General features: G+C 40.7%; 1 protein-coding gene across 3 annotated transcripts in view; it reads left to right on the top strand.

Annotated features, from left to right (window-relative positions):
• Window positions 1–2,330: 2,330 nt before the first annotated feature.
• The window catches only part of LOC128689942 (maspardin), a 157,390-nt gene continuing 147,477 nt past the window's right edge, over window positions 2,331–12,243 (top strand). For 2 of the 3 annotated variants that reach the window (XM_070088671.1, XM_070088670.1), the window contains exon 1: window positions 2,331–2,478. The gene's annotated coding sequence lies outside the window, so the exon portion shown is untranslated. The remainder of the gene's footprint in view (window positions 2,479–12,243) is intronic. The other variant, XM_070088668.1, reaches the window with a different exon arrangement.

A 12,243-nucleotide genomic window follows, 5' to 3' on the forward strand; every position in this document is an offset into this window, starting at 1 on the left:
TGAACCCTGGATGAATACTGAGATATTAGATAATATGAAATTCAGAGACCAGCTGCTAAAAAGATTTAAAGCAAACAGACAGGATATTGCAGCACTAAATGAATTCCAAAGAGTGAGGAACAGAGTACAGAGACTTATAAAAGGAGCAAAGGCAAAGCACTATTGCTCAAAAATTGAAGAGTATAAGCATAACCCCAGGAAGCTCTGGCAACAACTAAAACAGTTGGGGTATAGCCATAAGCCAGTAGATAGGTCTAACATAGTACTCACTATCGATAATGAGGTATGCCACGAAACATCTAAGGTGGCAAATTGCTTTAATTCCTACTACACATCTGTTGCATCAACACTAGTAAGTAAACTACCAGCTGCATCAAATACCTTTAACACAGACTCTGATAAGTTTCAAACATACTATACCAATAAAGGCGTAACCCCAAACAGTTGTCAACTAGTAAGTGTATCTCGTGACTTCATTCAAAAAGAACTAAGCAGGTTAAACCCAACTAAGAGCACTGGCCCTGATAACATCCCGTCTAAGTTCCTAAAAGATGGTGCTTCTGAACTGTCAATCCCTATTGCTCACATAATAAATCTATCAATCACCACTAATACCGTACCGGAGGGGTTCAAGGAGGCCAGAGTTACTCCTATCTTCAAGAAAAATAATAGGTCTGATGTAAGCAACTATAGGCCTGTTAGTATACTCAGTATAATATCTAAAATTCTGGAGAGGGCGGTGTATTCTCAAGTAGTTAAGTACCTTAATGACAACAGCATTCTCCATAGCTATCAATCGGGCTTTAGAAGATCCTACTCAACCGACACCTCCCTTATTAATCTGATGGATTACCTGAGAACTGAAATGTCAAAGGGGAACCTCATAGGTATGGTAACCTTAGACCTGCAAAAGGCCTTCGATACTGTCAACCACAATATATTATGTAAGAAACTTCAAGCTATCGGTATAGGTTCTGTAGACTGGTTTAAGTCCAACCTTAGCAACAGGAGACAAATAGTCAAAATCAACAAAACGGAATCAGAACCCCTGCCGATAACATGTGGAGTTCCCCAAGGTAGTATTCTGGGTCCCTTATTATTCTTATGTTATGTCAATGATATGCCTATCAGTGTCAAGTGCAAACTCCTACTGTATGCAGATGACAGTGCTCTGTTAGTGACAGGTAAAGACCCACAAGATATTGCTAATGTTTTAACACTGGAACTGGAGTCCTTCAGCAAATAGTTAGTAGACAACAAACTATCATTACACCTAGGGAAAACTGAAGCCCTTCTCTTTGGCACGAAACATGAACTGAGAAGGGTAAATAATTTTAATGTTCAGTGTAATGGGGAGCCCATCACTTTGGTTTCATCAGTAAAATATCTGGGAATCCCCTTTGACCCATGCATGTCAGGAGAATTGATAGGGAACAGTGTAGTAAAGAAAGCGAATGCCAGACTGAAGTTCCTGTATAGACAAGCACAGTGTCTACCTACTGAGGCTCGCAGGACCCTATGTCTAGCCCTTATACAATGCCATATGGATTATGCTTGCTCTTCATGGTACTCTGTCTTGACAAAAAAACTGAAAGATAGACTGCAAATCACCCAGAACAAAATCGTAAGATTCATCCTGGGGCTGGGACCAAGAGAACATGTAGGCCAGGATGAATTACAGCAGTTGGATATGCTGAATGTTGAAGACAGAGTAAAACAACTGAATCTAAATCATGTTTATAAAATTGCTCACAAACAGTGTCCAGAATATCTTGCTGTCAATTTTGTCACGGTTGGGAACCAAAGCAATCATAGTACTAGGGGGAGAGAGCACAACTTTGTAGTACCCACAGTCAGTGGCCAGGCTTCAAACACCTTTTATTGTACAGCAATAAAGGAATGGAACAGACTACCCGCACATGTCAAAGCCAGTCATAGCATGAACTAGTTCAAGAAGAGTGCCAAAAGGTGTCTGATGAATGTAGCTACAGAAAGGGAGGGGAATGATTTTCTATTTTTTAGCTAACATACGTGTAAATTTTACCTTATTCCTAGTAATGACCCTCGTATTGTAGATAGTCTTAATGACCCTCGTGTAGTAGATAGTCTTTTTAGTATGATAATAAGATGTTATCTTCATTGTAGAATAATAAGAAAATATTATAACCTTTATATTATAATAATAAGGTAAAAGGACCCCAATGGAAATAAGTCACTCTGTCTGACTTTTTTGGGTTATCCTAGGTTCTCTACACATATGCTGCTATGTATGATAATTCTATGTAACTGTATTTGTGTATACCTGAATAAACTTACTTACTTATTCTGGTTGTTACCTGAGAGACGATGACAGTGCCATCTCTGGGTCAGTTGTAAGAACCAGACTCTGACATATCTTGAAGTTTCTGGTGTGTACACTGTAGTGTTGTCAGCTGCTGTGATAAACAAGGTTCTTGATCACACTGCTAATTACTGCAAGTGAGTTAAGTAGTTTTGGTATATAAGTTTCAGTTCTTACAGTGGCTTTATGTAGAAATTAACCTAAGATAAGCAGGAGAGTCCATATACTGTTACTTGTTGCCTTCGAGGTCCTTGATGTTGCATATTTTTATAACTGTAAATTACTTTCTATGACAGATTATAATAAATGGGTAATAAATTGGTTAAATTTAGGCCATTTCTGAGCATTTGTGATTAAACAATGTGTTATTAATTCTTAGTACTGGAATGATTATTTTTTTTATCCCCTCTTAAAGAAAGTTCCTTGATGTTGTTGAGGGACTCTTGATCAAAGGACTTTGACTTATCCTCTCCTTCCTTGGATCGAACCAGATTGCTTCCTATTCCTTAGGTGCTGTTAAACCTAATGAATTAAGACATGTTCGTGGCTCAGTTGGTAGCGCCCCTAGCTCACATGTGAGGGTTCGGGATCAATCCCCGGCATGGGCGAAACATTGGGCGTCTTTCCTTACACCTGCTGCCCCTTGTTCACCTAGCAGTAAGTAGGTATCAGGGTATTAGTCAACTGTTGTGGGTTGCATCCTGGGGGGACAAGATTAAAGGACCCCAACAGAAATAAGACTCAGTTTCTGACAATGCACAAACTTTATTAATCGTGGCTAACCTTCCAGGTTAAAAATCCGAGCAAATCTAATTTTATCATAATCTTGGTACTTGAATATCTTTATTACTGCAGCTTTTTGCCTTCACAGCAGGCATCTTCAGTTGAATACAAGCAGTATAACTAATTTTAAGGTGATTCCCTCACACAAACTGCAATATTGATTATCTCTAAAATACTTTTGCTATTTTCATTGTTGTATTCAACTGACAATGTCTCTTATATAAGCAGAAAGTTTTGGCAATAAAGCTACCCAGGTGTTGAACACAACTTATTCATCAACTTGTCAGTATTGTATACCCCAGAAATGTAATAATCTATGATCCCCTACAGAAGGGGTTGGCAAACTGCAGCCTGCGGCTGCATGTCATGCCCAGCAACTTCAAATATTTATAAATAATAAAGCTAATGAACCCTCATTGTAAGTCACTTCAGTCACTTATTCATTCATTTAAATTTTATTCATTCATTTACATTTATTTATTACAGATTTTTTTTCTTGGGCCCTCAAAAAATGCGTAAAATATACAATGCGGCATCCTTAGTGAAAAAGGTTGGAGACCCCTGCCCTACAGGTTTAGCATTCCCCCCTCCTCCAATTAAAACAAGAATTTTTCCAGCCATTTTTCAGTCTTCATATCAGTGTTTAGAATAATATTGTTCTGTATATTTTTTTTTATACTTTTTAATTTTTTACTTTCCTATCGTTGCATACCATAGCTATTAACAATGCCACCCAAGAGTTATCTCCAGACTAACAAACTGAATTTAAAATAGAAATCATCTTACATCAACTTCAGTGCTAGTCACAGCATTGTCAGGCGAGGGTTCTGGCATAATGCCGTGACGAAAATCAAAGGCCTACCATACAGGGGGTTCTTTTTTCGTCAGTGCATTACGCCGGGTAGCAGCATTAGCATGATGTCACAGCCTGCTGCCACACTTCACAATGACACCTCAGTGCTCATATGGCTGCCTTGGTGAGAGGAAGTGTTGCACTTTTGTCTCTCATCCACCCCATCTTTTGTCCGGTGTTCCCTTTGGTTTTGGGGCTATACATGATTATGAGTAAAAGGAAGTCTTTAACACCTGAAACTATAGCTCAAATCATAGGGCTTCACAAAGCTGGGCACCAGACAAAAGAAATAGTGGAGATTGTTGGTGTGTGTGAACATTCAGTGAGGAAGTGCGTGCAGCGTTTCAAGGCTGGTGGCAGTGTCTAGTTGGAGAAGCTGCTTCTGACATGGTTGAGAGAGAAGCAGCTTGCAGGAGATACCAAATCAGTTATGTTCAGTGATTAAACGAAATAAATTGTATCAGTAATGTTCAGTGTGTAAGTACATGCAGTGGAACCTCTACTTGCGAGTGCATCCACGTGGGAGTTTTTCCAAATACGAGGAGTCGATGGGATGATTTTTTGCTTCCATATGCGAGCCAAATTTCCATAAGCAAGCACACTTCAAGGGAGGTTCCTTGACGCTGGTGAGGGGCTCTTGCTCTTGATCTAGGGAATTATATCTCATTTGTTAGCTGGGCTATCTTATTGAAACTTGGGCAATGTATGATGGAAAGATGCTTCTTAATGTACACCAAAAATGAAAGAAATCGGAGCATAAATAATGGAGTTCACTTCTCAGCAATTAGCCACCCCTTAGCGGTATTTTCGTATGGTTTTTATGGTTGTATTCTCGTTTTTTTTGGACTCATATTTGATAGAATGGAAGATATATTACAGAAATAGATATAATTTTGATTGCTTTCACGACAAAAAGTACCTTGAAACTGAGCTCAACGAGGGAGAAATGCTCGTTTCCTTGACTGTGTTCAAGAGTAAATTAATGACGTCACTGTCCATTCCAGCATGCAGTCGTGAATGGGTTGATATTAGTTATACAATTATTGCAATAAGGCGTAACAGTAAATCTTATACAGTGGACCCCCGCATAACGATGGCATCACATAGCGATTTTTCCGCATACCGCTTACTTTTATCGCAAAATTTTTGCCGCGCATACCGATTAAAAACCCGCTCACCGATTTTCGTCCGAGACGCGTCCAATGTGCCCTCACATGTGCCGCCCGTCCCATTGTTTACCAACCAGCCTCCGCGGTAACATCCAAGCATACACTCGGAATATTTCGTATTATTACAGTGTTTTCGGTGCTGTTTCTGGAAAATAAGTGACCATGGGCCCCAAGAAAGCTTCTAGTGCCAACCCTGTGGTAAAAAGGGTGAGAATTAGTATGGAAATTAAGAAAGATTTTGAAGGGTTTGGGGCTAACCCTGAGAAGCCTATGCCAGTTGTGGAATCCATTGTGCCTACTTCAAAGATTAAGGAAATGTGTGCACAGTGGGTTGAACTGCAAACCTTTATAGATGAAAATCACCCTGACACAGCTGTTGCAAGCCGTGCTGGTGACTATTTCAATGACAATGTTGTGGCCCATTTTAGACAAATCGTAAAGGAACGGGAGGTACAGAGCTCTATGGACAGATTTGTTGTGCGACAGAGGTCCAGTGACTCTCAAGCTGGTCCTAGTGGCATTAAAAGAAGAAGGGAAGTAACCCCGGAAAAGGACTTGCTACCTCAAGTCGTAATGGAAGGGGATTCCCCTTCTAAACAGTAAGAAGATAATGCTCTCCCCTCCTCCCATCCCATCAATCATCACCAGATCTTCAATAAAAGTAAGTGTCATGTAATTGTGCATGCCTTTTTCAGTTTGTGTGTATTAAAATTAACATTTCATGTGGTAAAAAAAATTTTTTTTCATACTTTTGGGCGTCTTGCACGGATTAATTTTATTTCCATTATTTCTTATGGGGAAAATTCATTCGCATAACGATTATTTCGCATAACAATTATCCCTCTTGCACGGATTAAAATCGTTAACCGGGGGTCCACTGTATTTTTTGTATGAATAAAAATTACAATTTATTTATATTGTAATAATAATAATAATAATATGTATAATAATAATTATACATATATTAATAATTTTTTTATTTTTTTTATTATCACACTGGCCGATTCCCACCAAGGCAGGGTGGCCCGAAAAAGAAAAACTTTCATCATCATTCACTCCATCACTGTCTTGCCAGAAGGGTGCTTTACACTACAGTTTTTAAACTGCAACATTAACACCCCTCCTTCAGAGTGCAGGCCCGGTGGCCCGGTGGCCTGGTGGCTAAAGCTCCCGCTTCACACACGGAGGGCCGGGTTCGATTCCCGGCAGGTGGAAACATTTCGACACGTTTCCTTACACCTGTTGTCCTGTTCACCTAGCAGCAAATAGGTACCTGGGTGTTAGTCGACTGGTGTGGGTCGCATCCTGGGGGACAAGATTAAGGACCCCAATGGAAATAAGTTAGACAGTCCTCGATGATGCACTGACTTTCTTGGGTTATCCTGGGTGGCTAACCCTCCGGGGTTAAAAATCCGAACGAAATCTTATCTTATCTTATCTTGTACTTCCCATCTCCAGGACTCAAGTCCGGCCTGCCGGTTTCCCTGAATCCCTTCATAAATGTTACTTTGCTCACACTCCAACAGCACGTCAAGTATTAAAAACCATTTGTCTCCATTCATTCCTATCAAACACGCTCATGCATGCCTGCTGGAAGTCCAAGCCCCTCGCACACAAAACCTCCTTTACCCCCTCCCTCCAACCTTTCCTAGGCCAACCCCTACCCCGCCTTCCTTCCACTACAGACTGATACACTCTTGAAGTCATTCTGTTTCGCTCCATTCTCTCTACATGTCCGAACCACCTCAACAACCCTTCCTCAGCCCTCTGGACAACAGTTTTGGTAATCCCGCACCTCCTCCTAACTTCCAAACTACGAATTCTCTGCATTATATTCACACCACACATTGCCCTCAGACATGACATCTCTACTGCCTCCAGCCTTCTCCTCGCTGCAACATTCATCACCCACGCTTCACACCCATATAAGAGCGTTGGTAAAACTATACTCTCATACATTCCCCTCTTTGCCTCCAAGGACAAAGTTCTTTGTCTCCACAGACTCCTAAGTGCACCACTCACTCTTTTTCCCTCATCAATTCTATGATTCACCTCATCTTTCATAGACCCATCCGCTGACACGTCCACTCCCAAATATCTGAATACGTTCACCTCCTCCATACTCTCTCCCTCCAATCTGATATTCAATCTTTCATCACCTAATCTTTTTGTTATCCTCATAACCTTACTCTTTCCTGTATTCACCTTTAATTTTCTTCTTTTGCACACCCTACCAAATTCATCCACCAATCTCTGCAACTTCTCTTCAGAATCTCCCAAGAGCACAGTGTCATCAGCAAAGAGCAGCTGTGACAACTCCCACTTTGTGTGTGATTCTTTATCTTTTAACTCCACGCCTCTTGCCAAGACCCTCGCATTTACTTCACTTACAACCCCATCTATAAATATATTAAACAACCACGGTGACATCACACATCCTTGTCTAAGGCCTACTTTTACTGGGAAAAAATTTCCCTCTTTCCTACATACTCTAACTTGAGCCTCACTATCCTCGTAAAAACTCTTCACTGCTTTCAGTAACCTACCTCCTACACCATACACTTGCAACATCTGCCACATTGCCCCCCTATCCACCCTGTCATACGCCTTTTCCAAATCCATAAATGCCACAAAGACCTCTTTAGCCTTATCTAAATAATGTTCACTTATATGTTTCACTGTAAACACCTGGTCCACACACCCCCTACCTTTCCTAAAGCCTCCTTGTTCATCTGCTATCCTATTCTCCGTCTTACTCTTAATTCTTTCAATTATAACTCTACCATACACTTTACCAGGTACACTCAACAGACTTATCCCCCTATAATTTTTGCACTCTCTTTTATCCCCTTTGCCTTTATACAAAGGAACTATGCATGCTCTCTGCCAATCCCTAGGTACCTTACCCTCTTCCATACATTTATTAAATAATTGCACCAACCACTCCAAAACTATATCCCCACCTGCTTTTAACATTTCTATCTTTATCCCATCAATCCCGGCTGCCTTACCCCCTTTCATTTTACCTACTGCCTCACGAACTTCCCCCACACTCACAACTGGCTCTTCCTCACTCCTACAAGATGTTATTCCTCCTTGCCCTATACACGAAATCACAGCTTCCCTATCTTCATCAACATTTAACAATTCCTCAAAATATTCCCTCCATCTTCCCAATACCTCTAACTCTCCATTTAATAACTCTCCTCTCCTATTTTTAACTGACAAATCCATTTGTTCTCTAGGCTTTCTTAACTTGTTAATCTCGCTCCAAAACTTTTTCTTATTTTCAACAAAATTTGTTGATAACATCTCACCCACTCTCTCATTTGCTCTCTTTTTACATTGCTTCACCACTCTCTTAACCTCTCTCTTTTTCTCCATATACTCTTCCCTCCTTGCATCACTTCTACTTTGTAAAAACTTCTCATGTGCTAACTTTTTCTCCCTTACTACTCTCTTTACATCATCATTCCACCAATCGCTCCTCTTCCCTCCTGCACCCACTTTCCTGTAACCACAAACTTCTGCTGAACACTCTAACACTACATTTTTAATCCTACCCCATACCTCTTCGACCCCATTGCCTATGCTCTCATTAGCCCATCTATCCTCCAATAGCTGTTTATATCTTACCCTAACTGCCTCCTCTTTTTGTTTATAAACCTTCACCTCTCTCTTCCCTGATGCTTCTATTCTCCTTGTATCCCATCTACCTTTTACTCTCAGTGTAGCTACAACTAGAAAGTGATCTGATATATCTGTGGCCCCTCTATAAACATGTACATCCTGAAGTCTACTCAGCAGTCTTTTATCTACCAATACATAATCCAACAAACTACTGTCATTTCGCCCTATATCATATCTTGTATACTTATTTATCCTCTTTTTCTTAAAATATGTATTACCTATAACTAAACCCCTTTCTATACAAAGTTCAATCAAAGGGCTCCCATTATCATTTACACCTGGCACCCCAAACTTACCTACCACACCCTCTCTAAAAGTTTCTCCTACTTTAGCATTCAGGTCCCCTACCACAATTACTCTCTCACTTGGTTCAAAGGCTCCTATACATTCACTTAACATCTCCCAAAATCTCTCTCTCTCCTCTGCATTCCTCTCTTCTCCAGGTGCATACACGCTTATTATGACCCACTTCTTGCATCCAACCTTTACTTTAATCCACATAATTCTTGAATTTACACATTCATATTCTCTTTTCTCCTTCCATAACTGATCATTTAACATTACTGCTACCCCTTCCTTTGCTCTAACTCTCTCAGATACTCCAGATTTAATCCCATTTAGTTCCCCCCACTGAAACTCTCCTACCCCCTTCAGCTTTGTTTCGCTTAGAGCCAGGACATCCAACTTCTTTTCATTTATAACATCGGCAATCATCTGTTTCTTGTCATCCGCACTACATCCACGCACATTTAAGCATCCCAGTATAATAATATACAGTAATAATAATAATAATATAATACATAAATAATAATACATTCTAGAGTATATACAGTATCAGGTTTCTGTGTTATTTATATTGTGTGTTATGTCATATTAGATGAACTGTGATAGATAAATAAGCCGTAGAGTTGATGATAGCGAAATATTCAAGGAGTATTTTGTCCTGTCTCCAAACAAACTCTCGTCGGCCGCCGCTGCTGCCACACATAATGACATACAGTGGACCCCCGGTTATCGGCCGTAATCCGTTCCTGAAGGTCGGCTGATAACCGAAATGGCCGATAACCGAATTAATATTTCCCATAAGAATTAATGGAAATAAAATTAATTCGTTCCAAACAAAAATATTCACAAAAAATAATTTTATTTACAATTATGTAAGTATTACATGGCTAATGCTGGCTTCTGGTAGATAGGGAGGAGGAAAGAGGGAGGAGTTAGTGTTTGGAAGGGGAATTCCCCTCCATGAAGACTTTAGGTAGTAATGCCTTCTCTGGGGTTACTTCCCTTCTCTGTCTTTTAATGCCGCTAGAACCAGCTTGAGAGTCACTGGACCCCTGTCTCACAAAATAACTGTCCAGAGTGCTCTGTTTCTGGCATCTCTTTAAGATTTCCCTGAAGTGGGACAGGGTTTTGCCACTAAACATGTTGCAGATATGGCTTGTTTCAGCTTTGTCAGGGTGGTGTTTCTCTACAAAAGCTTGCACCCTGATCCACATTGCACACACCTCTTTAATCTCTGAAGAAGGCACCTCCTTCACTCCCTCTTCCTCCTCCTCTGAAGCAAATTCCTCAGCTGCAGTCTGTTGCTATTCAAGTTAAAGCACTTGCAGCTCTTCAGTGGTAAGCTCTTCCCTGTGGTCCTCCACCAACTCTTCCACATCCTCACCACTCGCCTCCAACCCCAAGGACTTCCCCAAAGACACAATAGTCCACAGGGTCGGCAGGGTCAGGGTCATGGTGAGTCTCAAACCCTTCAAAATCCCTCTCTTGGACACAGTCTGGCCACAGTTTTCTCCAAGCAGAGTTCAAAGTCCTAGAAATCACTCCCTCCCAAGCCTTACCTTTAAGGCTTATGCAATGGAGGAACAGAACACCCTTAGGGTCAACTGAGTATCCGAAGTCACTTCAAAGCCCTTTTGAAACACTGCTTTTGTGTAAAGTTTTTTGAAGTTAGAAATGACCTGCTGGTCCATGGGCTGGAGGAGAGGAATGGTGTTAGGAGGCAAGAACTTCACATTTATAAAACTGAAGTCCCTAAACACTTGGTCTTCCAAGTCTGGAGGATGTGCAGGAGCATTGTCCTAAATTCACAAGCTGTAGTACTTGTTCCAGGCATTTTCTTTGCAAGATCCTCATGCAACTGCTTTCCCTTTTCACAAATAGTAGAATCCACTACACTGTCTCCCACTAATTCTTTTTCCTTAATCCACAATAATAATAACTTTTCCATCTCTTCCATTATCAGCGTCCTTTGTTTAGTTAGAAAAGCTACCCCTTTTGCAACATTAGCGTCTCTGATTTGTTCTTTCTTTGCCAGGATGGATGTAAATGTTGATTTATTCTTGCTGTACATCCTGGCAAGTTCCACCACCTTCATACCACTCTCATATTATTGTATCACTTCACGCTTAAATTCCATGGTGTTTCTCACTTTCTTTACCACAGGACTTTACTAGGAACTTTCTTTGGAGCCATGGTTACTTATTTCACAGTTGCACTGCATGAAAAACCACTAAAAACAATGGTAAACAAGTGAAATGTTTGGATGTATGAGCAGAAGCTTTCTCGGCCACCAAGAGACGATGCCAAACTGAAGCGCAAGCTGCCCCAGCGCAAGCTGCTCCAGCGCAAGCTGCTCCAGCGCAAGCTGCTCCAGATGGATGCGTCCAAAATGGCCGATAACTGAGCAAATGGATGATAATCGAGCAAATGGCTGATAACCGAGCGCCAAAAGCCCGACCGATAACCGAGCGCCGAAAACCCCACTGATAACCGAGTTGGTTGATAACCACACCGGCTGATAACCGGGGGTCCACTGTACAGTGGATCCCCGAGTTTCGTGATTAATCCGTTCCAGAGAGTCTGCCGAATGTCAAAATTGCTGAATGGCGAAACCATTTTCCCCATAAGAAATAATGGAAATAAAATTAATCCATTCCCGACACCCAAAAATATTAAAAAATATTTTTTTTCAAATTAAATGAAGATTTACATACTGAAAACAATGAGAAATCAAGTACATACAGTAGGGCCCCAATTATACGGCGGGTTAGGTTCCAGGCTGTCGCCAGAAAGCAGACATCGCCGGAAGGCAGAATGCCATTTTTTCCATTTATAAATGCATATAAATGCCAGACAACAAGTATACACTAAATTATATTAAGTTAGTAATAGAACCAGACATTAAAAACACACAAAGTAAAATACATTCTCAGTAAATTCATTACTTATCTTAAAGTATTTGTAATCTTAATGTAGGGAGAGAGGTGAGTAGTACTTGTAGGAAGTCAGGTGCAGGTAGCCCAGGTGTAGGTAGCCCTGGCTCCCCATCTCATACTTAATATACGATATTTAAAACATCCCAGAGAGGTAAAATACACATACAGTACACTCATTATTTACCT

Source organism: Cherax quadricarinatus, chromosome 25, assembly GCF_038502225.1.
Source record: "Cherax quadricarinatus isolate ZL_2023a chromosome 25, ASM3850222v1, whole genome shotgun sequence".
NCBI classification, from domain to species: Eukaryota; Metazoa; Arthropoda; class Malacostraca; order Decapoda; family Parastacidae; genus Cherax; species Cherax quadricarinatus.